The sequence below is a fragment of the Monodelphis domestica genome, chromosome 1 (assembly GCF_027887165.1).
Source record: "Monodelphis domestica isolate mMonDom1 chromosome 1, mMonDom1.pri, whole genome shotgun sequence".
Taxonomy (NCBI): Eukaryota; Metazoa; Chordata; class Mammalia; order Didelphimorphia; family Didelphidae; genus Monodelphis; species Monodelphis domestica.
In genome coordinates, this window is record NC_077227.1 from 493,597,369 (window position 1) to 493,610,379 (window position 13,011).

A 13,011-nucleotide genomic window follows, 5' to 3' on the forward strand; every position below is an offset into this window, starting at 1 on the left:
TTCCACTCTCTGTTTCTCTCTGACTTTCTCTGTCTCATAGACTAGCCTTGGGAAAGGTTGGCTTCCCTTCAGCAAATAAAGTACATTTCAGGCTTGTTACAGTTGCTGGGGGCAACTAGTCTCCCAAATCTTTTAAAATTTATTTATCTAATTAAAAATCTTTCGGCAGCACTCTGCGTGGAAGATACAATATCTCATTCCCCACGCAGAATACAAGGCTCAGCATTCCCTTCCTTCTGAGGGCCCCCTGGAGAACTCAGAGGCCAGGGCTGCCCCCCAGAACTTCTTCAAATCTTGCTTCAGGGAAAGCCAAGGAAAGATGGGAGGAATGGAGAGGGAAGAAAATAAGGAAAGGGTAAAAAGAAAGGTGGAAAATGAGACTAAAGAAGAAGAGATGAGAGGAAGGGAGAAAAAGACAAGAGGAGGCAAAAAGGAGAGAGGCAAGGAGAGGAAGGGAGAGTTGAGGATGGTAGGGGAGGGAAGAGGAGAGGAGGGGAGGGAAGAGGAGAGGACAGGACAGGACAGGAGAGTACAGGACAGGAGAGGAAAGACAGGACAGGACAGGACAGGAGGGGAGGGAAGAGGAGAGGAGGGGAGAGAGGAGAGGACAGGAGAGGACAGGACAGGAGAGGAGAGGATAGGACAGGACAGGACAGGACAGGACAGGATAGGACAGGACAGGACAGGACAGGAGGGGAGGGAAGAGGAGAAGAGGGGAGAGAGGAGAGGACAGGAGAGGACAGGACAGGAGAGGAGAAAGTAAGAGAGAAAAAGGGAGGGGAGGGGAAGAGAGGAAAGGGAAAGGAGAAGAAATAAAGAGAAGGGAAGGGAGGAGAGGAGAGGTTGTGTGGCAGGCTGCTGAATGGAGTTGGCAATCACCAGTAAGCAGCCAGACACATTTCCCATCGAAACAAACCTGTCGTTCAGAGAACAATTTTTAATTAACTCCATATCTCATGTGTCGGGGAACGTGAGCAAACTTCCTTATGACTTCACTTTCGAATCAAGAGTACATCACAGTTTACTTTCCAAGAATAGAATCAGGAGATGGCTGGGAGAGAGGCAGGGTTGCTAAAAATGAATTTGCAGCCAAGTGCAAAACAAGGCTACTGGGGGGTGGGGGGTGCTGCTGGGGAAAAGAAAAGCCACAACCAGCCCACAAACCAGAACCCAATGGGTGTCTGTCAGTTACTGTTCCTAAGTGTAAGACTCAGTGAGTACTGCCCCCCTGCCTCCCACAACTAATTGATAGGACCCTGGAGGCCTCCCAACATTATAGGATGAGCAAGCACTGTCCAGAACCTCCCTGCCTGACAACAGGCAAAATGAATGGCTCTATAGAAACTGATGACTCAGGGTCCTCCAAGGCCATGTCCTGTGATCTTGTCAGAGCCCCAGACATGACACAGTCAAAGTCATAGGAAGAAGTGAGCAAAGCTGACATTTGGCAATGGCATTTGTTTAGGCCTCCCACCAGATCATCTCTAGGGCTTCCGGTCAGCATTCTCATTGCCACCACTCATCTCCAACCCTCACTGACCACTGGCACCCACACCCTCTCCAGAGCAGCATCTTAGATTTGCCACTTGGGGAGAAGCCATGGGGTCAGAGGATTTAGAGCTTCAGGGGATCTTAGAAATAATCTAGGTAAGGAATTCCCAACTTTTGTTGTTTTCTGGAAGGGAGAATTAAAAAACATAAGAAGAGGTTAAAAGACTGGTGGTCACTAAGATTCTTTCCAATTCCAAATTTTGTGTTAAGAAACATATCCAACATAATGTTTACATAGACAATAGTTTCAGTGAATACCTCTGAATCAATTAACAAGCATTTATTAAGCACCTACTATGTTCCAGGCACCATAGTAGGCATTGGAGGGACAAAAAAAAAAAAGATATCCAAAGGGGGAAATGAACAGCTCCTAAGTTTATAAAAATATATATATTCAAAATCATTGGTCCAGGAAGGAGGTAGGGGAGAGGAGGGAAGACTTTTAGGAAAATCATGAAAATGATAAAAGGATCCTTTATGTCTCAGGTAGCACATGAGCTGAGCTTTGAAAGAAACTACAGATTCTAGATTCTAATCAATTCTTCATCATCTGTCTAGGGATGTAGAACTAAAAAGAACCTTAGAAACAATCCAGTCCACCCCTTTATTTTTTCAGATAAGAAAACTAAAGCCCAAAGAAGGAAACTTACCATGGAGTAACAAAGGTAATAGTAAGGAGTGGATCTAGGACTCAAATCCAGGTCTTCATATTCCTTTGATCTTCCTAACATTCAAGCATTCTCTGAAGCATATTCACTATCTCATCTGCACCCTTCTTTTTCTTCCCAAAATGGGATGAAACATCATATTTGATCTCCAAATAACCCTTTCTTGGAATGTGTCCCCATTTGCAGGAAATTAACTCCTTTCACTTTGGTATTCTTAGTGCCCCTGGGGGTCACTGTCTTGATTCATCTTTAGTGCCTGGGGATCTTCCTTAAGGAGTCTTTTTTTTTTACTATATTTCTTTCAAGCCAAAAACTCAAAGAGACAGTGGAAGACCTGTAGCAAGAGGTAAACTTCAGAGCTGGGACTAGGAATTTTTGCACCTAAGGCAAGAAACACCATTAACTATGCCTGAAGGGAAGTGGCCTGAAGCTGTCCTACATTGGAAGCTTCCTGTTTTAACTAATTTTCCTCACAGTGTAAGTGTTCTGCTGTCTCTTACTTCCACCTGATGATGGACTGACTGCCTAGAAGCAGAGTCAGTGGCAAAGCTCAAAGGGCACCCTACTTGCAGTTTTGATGAGTATTCAAGGGCCACTGACCAAATGTTTCCAGAAAGCCTTGGAAAACAGGAAATATTTTATCCCATGAGAGAAAAGACCAAAGGAACGGAATGACTTCTCCTCTGTTGTTTATTGGTGGTGTTGTTGTTAAAGGTGGGACCACTTTTGAAGTCAGAGGAATATATCAGCTTCCCAACTTTTAGGGAAAAGTGACTATGAAGGAAATCATTGTCGTTCATACTTTTTCCTTAATCAACAAAAATAAAAATGAAATAATTCTCCATTTAATTTAATAATAACATAAATAATCAATAAATATAATAAATTTTAATGATTTTATATTATTATAATATGAATAATAAAAAGATACCATGATTTAGTTTGGTAATCATCATAATAATATAATAAAATTTAATAATAAATCTTCAATTATTTGGTTAACTAAATTCATTCTGAACAAATAAGAAAAGGTATGATTGGGGGGGGAGGTGAGTAGTATGGGAAGGGAAGTAAGTACCCACACATCAGAGTGAAGGTCCTTGTTAGGATAAGCTATATAGCATCCTGTTTTGAGTAAACCACCATCTTTGAAACTCCAAGAGTAGCTTGGAAATGGATGCATGTGGACTCTGTTTACAGGAGCCATACTGGAGTCACAAATTGAGGAGAATGGAGAGAAGACATAGAAGTCAATGTTGCTTCACTTGGCCCCTAGAAGATCCAGAAAGGCAGTTCTGGGCTAGGTAAGTCACGACAGAGTAGGGGTGGGAGGAAGCTGGAGAAGCAATTAGATTGAATGGCCCTAGGATTTCTCTTTTACTGGACTGTAAATTCTCTGAGGAGAGTGTTCAAGTCTGATCGTCTTCTAGAAACAAAGTAGAAGAGGTAATACAGTGCTTTACTTGGAGTCAGGAAAACTTGGGTTCAAACCCCCTCCCCCCCATCCTTTACTAGCTCTGTGATCCTAGACAAATCATTTAATCTCTAAGCCTCAGTTTTCACTTCTCTAAAATGGAAATAGTAGCAGCACCTACCCAGAGCATGGTTGTGGAAAGCAAATGAAATAATGAATATAAAGTGTTTTGCAAATCTCAAAGTGCTCTATGAGTATAAACTATTATTTATTATCTTTATAGTCTCTACAGCATCCCAAACAGAGCCCTCCATTAGAGCAGATACTTAGTAATTGTGTGTTGAACAACAATAATAACCAAGACAGACACAGACACAGAAAGAAAAAGAGAGAGAGGGAGGGGGAGAGAGAGTGACACAGGAACAGACAGGCAGACAGACAGACAGGAAGAGGGAGAGACAGACAGACAAATAGAAATAAACAGAAAAGAGAGAGAGAGTTTGGTATGAAATCAGCAGCCTGTAAATTCCCACCCTAGAGAGGTAGTCACAAGTCATAGACATGCGAATAGAAAAATCACCTTCATCCCAAAAAAAAGCAGCTCTGTGTCACCTCAATCAGGTCCACCTCAGAATATACAGTGAAGGAATATAGTCATGGTTTTTTCTCCTCAGGTTTTCTCAAGCAGTACTTGAAATACTTGGTTCTTCCCTACCATAAACATCCCACACACAAACACAGAAACAATAACAGCCCCCATTCCACAATAACCCTGTCTAGTACTTACTTGTAATACTAACTCTCCCAACACTTTTATCCTGGTATAACATTTTTGTTTAACAGATGAGGAAACTGAGGCACACAGAGTGAAGTTAAAGGACATGCCCACCTATCTAGTAATTATTAGCAGATCTCAGATTAGTCCCTATAAATATGTGTAGGTCTGTATATATGACATAAATACATAATATCTATGTCATATACATGTATATATTTTTAAATGAACATTTGATGGCTCTAACTCCCAGACTCACATTTCTCTGACTACACAGCTCTGATCCAGGCAGTGGGAATAGTAGGAAAGGACCCTATATTTGGAGGCCAGGAGCCCAGATTTAAATCCTTGCTGGCAGTGGGTAAAAAATGAAACTGACAAGTGACATTTACACAGCATTTTAAGCTTTGCAGAGAGCTTTATGTGTATCTTCTCATTTCAGCCTCACAAAGACCCTATGAAGCAGGGAAGGAGGGAATTATTATCCCATTTTACACATGAGGAAATCGTGGCCTTGAAAGTTCAAATGAAAGCAAACCACTTTACTTCTCTGGGCCTCAGTCTCCCTTTTGTAAAAATAAAGGCAACTCTGCCCTTAGCACTTTCTTGAGCCTCAATCAAATCCACTTGCTCCCAGAAAGAACATGTCCATCTATTCCCTTATAACTTTACTCACCATCTCTGTAATTTTCCAGGCTAAATTACCCATCCTTGGTCATTATTTCCCTTTGTGAGTTTTTCCCCTATATTAGAATATTAGTTCAGAGAAGCTAAGTGGCTCCATGAGTAGAGAGACAGAAGGTCCTGGGTTCAAATTTGAACTCAGATACTTACTGGCTATGTGACTGACCCTGAATAAGTCACTTAACCCTAATTGCCTAGTCCTTACTGCCTTTCTGCCCTAGAATTGATACTAAGACAGAAGATAAGGTTTTAAAAAATGTAAGCTCCTGGAGGGCAAGGACTTTCTTTGCTTTAGCAGCACAGTGTCTAATAGATGGTTTTTCATTTATTAAAAAAAAAAAAAGTTAGCCAACTCTTATTTTAGAGGGAATGATGGGAAAGACTAAAGCCCAGAGAGGTGAAGATTTACCTTTATTTGGTCTCCCAAGGCCACAGTCCCCTCATCTGTAACATGAGATCATTTGGGAGAAACCTGGGAAAACTTGTATGAACAGGATACAAAAAAAGTGAGCAGAACCAGGAGAACAATTTATTCAATAAAAACCACATTGTAGAAAGTGCACAACTTGGAAAGACTTATCATCTCTAATGGGGGCAGTGACTAATGAGGAAGGGATAATGATGAAAAGTGCTCCCCACTTCCCAACTGAGAGGTGATTGGTTCCATCTGCAGAATGAGACACATTTTTGAACATGGCCAAGGTGGCAATTTATTTTGTTGAACTGTGTCTACTTATTTCAGGCAGCTAGGTAGCACAGTGGATAGAGTGCCAATACTGGAGTCCGGAAGCCCTGAATTTAAATCCTGCCTCAGATACAAAGTAGCTGTATAATCCTGGGAAAATCACTTATACCTCTGTTATTACCTCAATTTCCTTATCTGTAAAATGAGCTGGAAAAGGAAATGGCAAGTCACTCCAGTATCTTTACTAAGAAAATCCCAAATGGAGTCACAAAGAGTCAGACACGACTGAAAAATGACTTAACAGCAAATGTGTATTTACTATAAGGATTTTTTGTTCTTTTTCATTAGGGGAGATTTGGGTGAAAGCGAAAATAAATGTTTATTAATTAAAAAATTAAGATTAGTTTATAATCAAATAAAATAAGAGAATTGGGGAAAAGAGCCTCTCTAGACCCTTCCTTCCAGGTATAAAACCTATTATTTGTGGAAGTTCCCACTTATGTTTGGATTTCCTCCATTGTACCTTTGATTTTTATATTCTTTCCTTAAAGATCTTTTTCTTAAAAAAATCATTCTTTTTCTGGAAGCACAAAAATTGATGTGATGAGCATTTCCTTGGACAAATAGGCCATTGTTACCCATTATTCCCTTTTCTTTATTTGAGAAATATTCTGGCCTTTCAGTTTAGCTGAGATGTTCCTTACAGCAAAAGAAAGCAGAAGAGGTCCAATTACTACCATTTTATGATAGCACAGAATACTATTCAAGCACTTAAGAGGTTATTAACACCTTCCCAAGGTCTCATTGTTTAAAAGCCTGCTGTCGTTAATCATGTTAGCACCATTAAACCAGCATTAACAACAAGCCCACGACTGGCACTCAGAAATGTCACAATCTGATAACACTAACAGAATAAAGCATCTCAGAGAAGTCTGGGGAGAGCAGGTGAGGGTGCGGGGCCTCTTGGGAATATTTTTTTTTATTTCTAGCCTGACAGATCTGAAATTAAAAAGCGGGGGAGAGGGGACGCCCCAGCCACCATCCGGCCTCGGATTCCTCAGTCTGGGAGTAAATTCTGTTCTTTCACAACTGTCATAATATGCCACACTTCCCACCCAGCCTCCACCTTCAGAACCACCACCACCACCTCCTTCCCAAATCGGGTGATAACTGGCTCAGGGTATCAAGGGACCAAGAAGAAAAATTTGCAGGTGGTCCTTGTTTTACACAAGAGGTACCATCAGAGAAGTCGAGATTCTGTTAACCAAATCATATTTTACATGCAAGATGAGAGGGGTAATTATCTTTATATTTTAAGGAATCGCCCCCATGCTTTCCCACCTCCATGCCTTTGCTCATATTGTCCCATATGTTCTCATTCTCTGCCTGTTCAACTTCTACCCATTCTTTTAAAATCCGGCATAAATGCCAGCTGTTCCAGGAAACCTTTTCTGACCATCCCTGGCTGATACTGCTTTCCCCTGGGCAGATCTCACATGATTCTTTGTTTTTCCATCTCTCCAATGCACTTATATGATGTTGCATATTATAGTTATCTTTGTTTTGGTCTCAACCCACTCACTCACTACCAGACTGATAAGCACCAAGAGCCCAGAGACCATGTCTTACCTAAACTATGTCTCTCCCCCAGCACCTAGCACAAAGTAAACAAACATAATAAATGTCTTCTGGGTGGAGAGATGAATGGGAAAATATTAGCAAGTCAAGAAACCTGGCTATGAGCCAGCACTGTGATAAGCTCTGGAAAATAGGTAGAATATAATCAAAATATAATCAAAAGATGGTAGATCTTGAGATGGAAGGAACCTCAAAGGCTCTTTAGTCCAAAGCCCTCATTTGGTTCTTGAAGTTCAGAAAGTGTAGGTGACTTGCCCAAGGCCACACAGGCAGAAGAGCCAGAATTGGATCCTGAGTCCTTGGACGCCACATCCAGTGCTCTACATTGTGTTCTGATGAACTTTATTTACCTCAAATCTTTAAACATCATAATATCTCATCTGATCCTCATAGCAACCTATGTAGGGGGTAATTCAGGCATTACCCCATTTTGCAGGTGAGGAAAATAAGGTCCAGGTGTGGAAGGATCAGATTCCTTATCTGGAAAATAAAGGAGAGGACTGATTTCTAATATGCAAGATCTTTCATTACTCAGCAAATTCAAAGCTAGTCTGGCAGTGGTAAAAATGGGGCCAGAACCCAGGTACCTTGATTGCCAGTATAGGGCTCTTTATACTTTTGTAAAATCACTTCCTGGTCTCGGCCATTATAATCCAGGTTGCCATATGCCAGGTTTAACTCAGGGCATGTCTGCACTGACTCATTCATTCACGAAACATTTCTGGAGCTTCTGTGCTCTCAGCCCAGAGCTAGGCACTGTAGAGGATACAAAGAAGTAGGAAGCCTGGGTTTACAAGAACCTACAGGTTGTCACAAGATATGCATTTAAACATGACAAAGATCCCCAATAATGGCAAGGCCTTGCAAGGTAAGCACCCAAGGCAGAAAGTGCTCTAGGCAATGGGAACCTGGAAATCTCTAGGGAAGGGAGTGGGCTGGGCAGCCTGCAAGAAAGAGGTCAGACTTGATGGAAACTTAAAGGATAGGCAGGACTTGCCTAGGCAGAAAAATAGAAAGGAATCAGGCCTCTTGTGTAGAAAGAGCACTGCAAAAAAGTAATGGAGACAGTGCCGGGAAGACCTTGGTTCAATGTTGTCCCCAAAGGGTATTGACTATATTAGCCTGGGCAAATCAACTAACTTCTCAGTGCCTCTGGGAAACCCTCTGAGATGGGCATGGATCTGTACTGGTAGTCTGGTTTCTCACCCAGCCATCTCTACCAGAAGAAATCACAGGCCTAGACAAAAGAAAAGAAATATCCGCATTGTCCAAGTAATTTCAAATCAGAAGATCTGGGTTAAAATCCTGACCTTTCTGTAGCTATAATTAGCATTGGGCAAATAGGACAATCCCCCAGGTTGCCAGTACTGGGAGGAACCTATGTCCAAAAGCACCCCATACACACAGCATCAGCAGTACTTCTGGTGGTGTGATAATATGTAAATTCAGACTTTCTTCTGAACTATCCCTGTTCAGCCCCAACTCATAGTCCTAACTAAAATATCTCAGGTGAAAGTAAATCCTGCAACAGTTCTATTTATTAGGTATTACTTGGGTGATTTGGGACAAATAATCTATCATCCTTGGATTCACTTTCCTCATCCTCTCTAAAAATGGCCAGGAAGGGGAGCGTGAATGTCTCCTGCCTGGTACTCTGGCCCCCACTCCAGAAACAGGAGATATTCCATCATACGGGTCTCCTGATGCTGTAGGGTTAAGGAAGACACCAGCCTTCCCCGAAGAAAAGAGACATTGCAGTCTCCTGTCAATACAGCAAGATGAGAAATTTTAGCCATTCTGTTGCAGCCCATGGCAACTCCTACCTAGTTCCAGCTTTCTATAGGAAGAGAAGTGCAAGTCTATTGTACCAATCAATCAGTCAACATTTATTAAGTACCTACTATATGCCAGGCACCATGTTAAGTAAGACTAAGCACCAGGAAGAGAATCATTTCATCAAGTGTCCAGCCTGGTCCCCTGCTTTGGGGCAGATGAATAACTCCTTCACATTCTGAGTATTTGTTCCCTTGCCTGAACTGCCCAAGGCTCTGAAAGGGTCCCTACTGAGGCCAAAACTCTATGAACATTGAAAACCTACCTAAAAATTTTCCTTTAATGATAAGCATTCCCTTCCTAGTCATACCCTTCCCCATCTCAGAGATTCTGAAACCAGCAAACCATCATTCACAGCTCATTCCCTGTTCCTCACTGCCCAATTTTTTTTATTCCCATTCCCTTCAACCTATCCACAATGTCCCACCCAAAAGTTGCCACTCCACTGTATTCTGGAATGCCAGATAACTAGGCAACAAACTTCGATTCATCTTCCTTTCTCTCTCTTCCCCTCCTCTGATTCTCGCTGAGACATGGCTCTCTCCTGATAACATAGACTCCCTTTCCAGCACTGGCTACACTTTCACTCATTCCCCCCACCCCTCCCAATTCACTGGTTGAAGTGGGAGAGTTGGCATTTTCTCATTGTGCCCCACTGCCACTTCCAGATTCTCCCTCTAGAACTATCGCTCAGTAGCCTCTCCTCCTTTGAGAGTCATTCAGTCCATCTCTATTATGTAATTAAAACTGTGGTTGCTGCTGTCTATAGATCTTCAGAACCATTGTCCTTCTTCAGTGAGTTCAATACCTGACTCAAAATATTTCTCTTCTCTATAACGCCTGTCCTCCTACTAGGGGACTTCAACATGCACATTGATATTTCTTCTAGCACCCTAATCTCCCAATTCCTCAATATGCTAGTTTCTGATGATCTGCTTCTCCATCCTACCTCAGCTACATGAAAAGATAATCATACCCTTTGATTATTGCTTTCACCCATAAATGTACCACTTCTATGTTTATGAAGTCTGAAATTTCCTTATCTGACATCACATCCATCAACATTCCATCTCTCCTCCTGCCATTCAAAATCAAACCCTTTTTTCTTTGTCCATATTATGGCTTCCAATCCCTATACCCTTCAAGTCCTTTCCAGGCCATTAGCCTTACAATAGCCACACGGTCCTCCTTTCCCCATTTTGACACCTTAGTTAACCATCAACTCTATACTGCCCTGCCAGAGGCCATCATACCCTGACCAGCTGACAAGGTCACTGTCTGAGGAAATGAGGTCTGCAAAGCAGACCCCAGAATGAGGGCCCCCCACTGATCCCCCTCTGTGACTTCTATCCCCAAATCTTCCCCACTAATGGACTTGTTATGATTATTATTCTCTCCCCAATACAGGAGAAATAATATTAGAGCAAATACTAATAGGAACTATATATATATATATATATATAAATACATATATACACACATATATAAATACATATATACATATATATACACACCCTACTTTAAGCCCCCCTAGATTAGTACCTCCAAAAGATTGCAAATACAGAATTAAAGCCCAAAGATTACTGCCCATGACCCCTCCTTTCTCAAGCACAAGGCATGCTTCAAGATCTTACAATAAACACTGGCCAGAAGCTTGAGTACTATAATGAATCTTTTCCTACAGTTACCACACTCCACTGAATTTGTTGAAACAGAAGCCAAACACATTTGCTAGGCACTTCAAAGTAACACAAGAAAAATAGAACTTGTAAATTGAGGAAAACCTCAAGACTGGTCTGCTTTAAGACCTCACACATAGATATGAAGATGTTTTGTTGTTCATCTCCCAAGCAATTATGATTGATAGTGATAGTTGACCAAAAGCACAATGATCCTCTCAGCAAGTCAAAGGGCACTAACCTACAAATGGCTTTATTCACATTAATCATATCTATCACAGAGTGTTGTAGAAACCTAGTAAATGATCACTGAATTCTTTGTTGTAGTAACATCATAAGTGTGTTGTTTGGGTGATTTGATAATATCCAATCAAATTGTAAAATGTCACATACGTAGAAGATTGATTGTGTGTACCAAGCATGTACCAAAAAACCTATATAATAAAGGAACCACAGTACTATGGCAGAGCATTGTGTGTGATGCCTGCATATGTGCATTGAATGCACAGTGTGTCACCTCCTTATTCCAACTGTGATGTCACATCTGGGCAGAGAGACCTTGGATCCTCAGAGAGGCTGCTGGACAGACCTCTATACTGTCCCTTTTTTTCCCAGCTCCCAGTCCCCTTATCATATTGTTGATCTTACTCTGCCAAGCCTTAGCCTAGCTTCTGACCTCATCATCCCACCTTTGCTCCTATGCACATGCTACTGAATAAATGTAAAGAAAATTCTAAAACCATGTTGACTAGGTCTAATGCAAATTTAGATTATATAACCTTAACTGGGCCTTCACTACTGCAAGGTAATCTAATCTTTGTATAACTCTCAAAAGAACTCACTCTCTTTCTGTCCAGAATGATTCTTCTAAATCTTTTCATCCCTCCTCAAACTTCTTGTGGTTACCCTTCTCCCCATCCTCTCAGCAGAGAACCCTGTCTAATATTTTACTAACAAAAACTGAAGTCATTTGCCAAGAGCTCCCTCTTCTCCCTTCCTCCTTTCACATCACCCCATGCCTTCTGCCAGTATTTCCTCCTTCACTCTTATCTCACATGAGAACTAATAATAACATGAAAAGGTGAACTTTCTCTTTGCTAAAGCTGTGCCCTTCTGCATACACAAGGGATCAATACTATTCCAACCTATCTTCTCCAAGAGATTGCCTCCTTCATCATCTCTATTCTCTCATTCCTACTGCTTATGAACATGATCATGACTCCCCCATCCTCAAAAAGTCTTCACTTGATCCATTCAGCCCCAATAATTATTGTCCCATATCTCTCCTGCCTTTTGTGGTTAAGCTCCTTGAGAAGTTCATCTACAATAGGTACCATCATTTCCTTTCCTCTCACCATCACCTCTTACTTCTTTCTTCATAACTCTCTACTTCATGTGAGGTCTGGCTTCTGACCTCATCATTCAACAGAAACTGCTCTCTCCGAAGTTAATAAACTCTCTTAATTGCAAAATGTAATGACCTTTAAGCAGCTATGTGGCACAGTGGATAGCATGCAGGACCTGGCATCAGAAAGACTCATCTTCCTGCATTGAAATTCATCCTTGGATGTATGACCTGTGCAAACCACTTAACTCTATTTGCCTTAGTTCTTCGTCTATAAAATGAGCTGGAGAAGGAATGGCAAACCATTCTAACATCCTTGCCAAGAAAATCCCAAATGGAGTTATGAAGAGTCAGACACAACTCAACAATAAAAATGACCTTTACTCAATCATCATCATTCTTGACTTCTCAATATCCTTTGACACTGCTGATCATTCTCTTCTCCTTGATATTCTTCTCTCCACATTTTCAAGACACCACTCTCTACTGGTTCTCTTCCTACATATATAACTGCTCCTTCCCAGTCTTCTTTGCTAGATCTCTGTCCAAGTCATTCCCATTAACCATGAGTATCATTTTACATAGTGATCTCATCAACTTATCATCTTTATGCTGTTGATTCTCAATTTTCTTTATTTAGTTCTAACCTCTCAGATCAACTCAAGTCTTATATCTCCGATTGCCTATTAGACATCTGGAACTGAATGTCCTATAAACATCTTAACCTCAGCATGTCCAA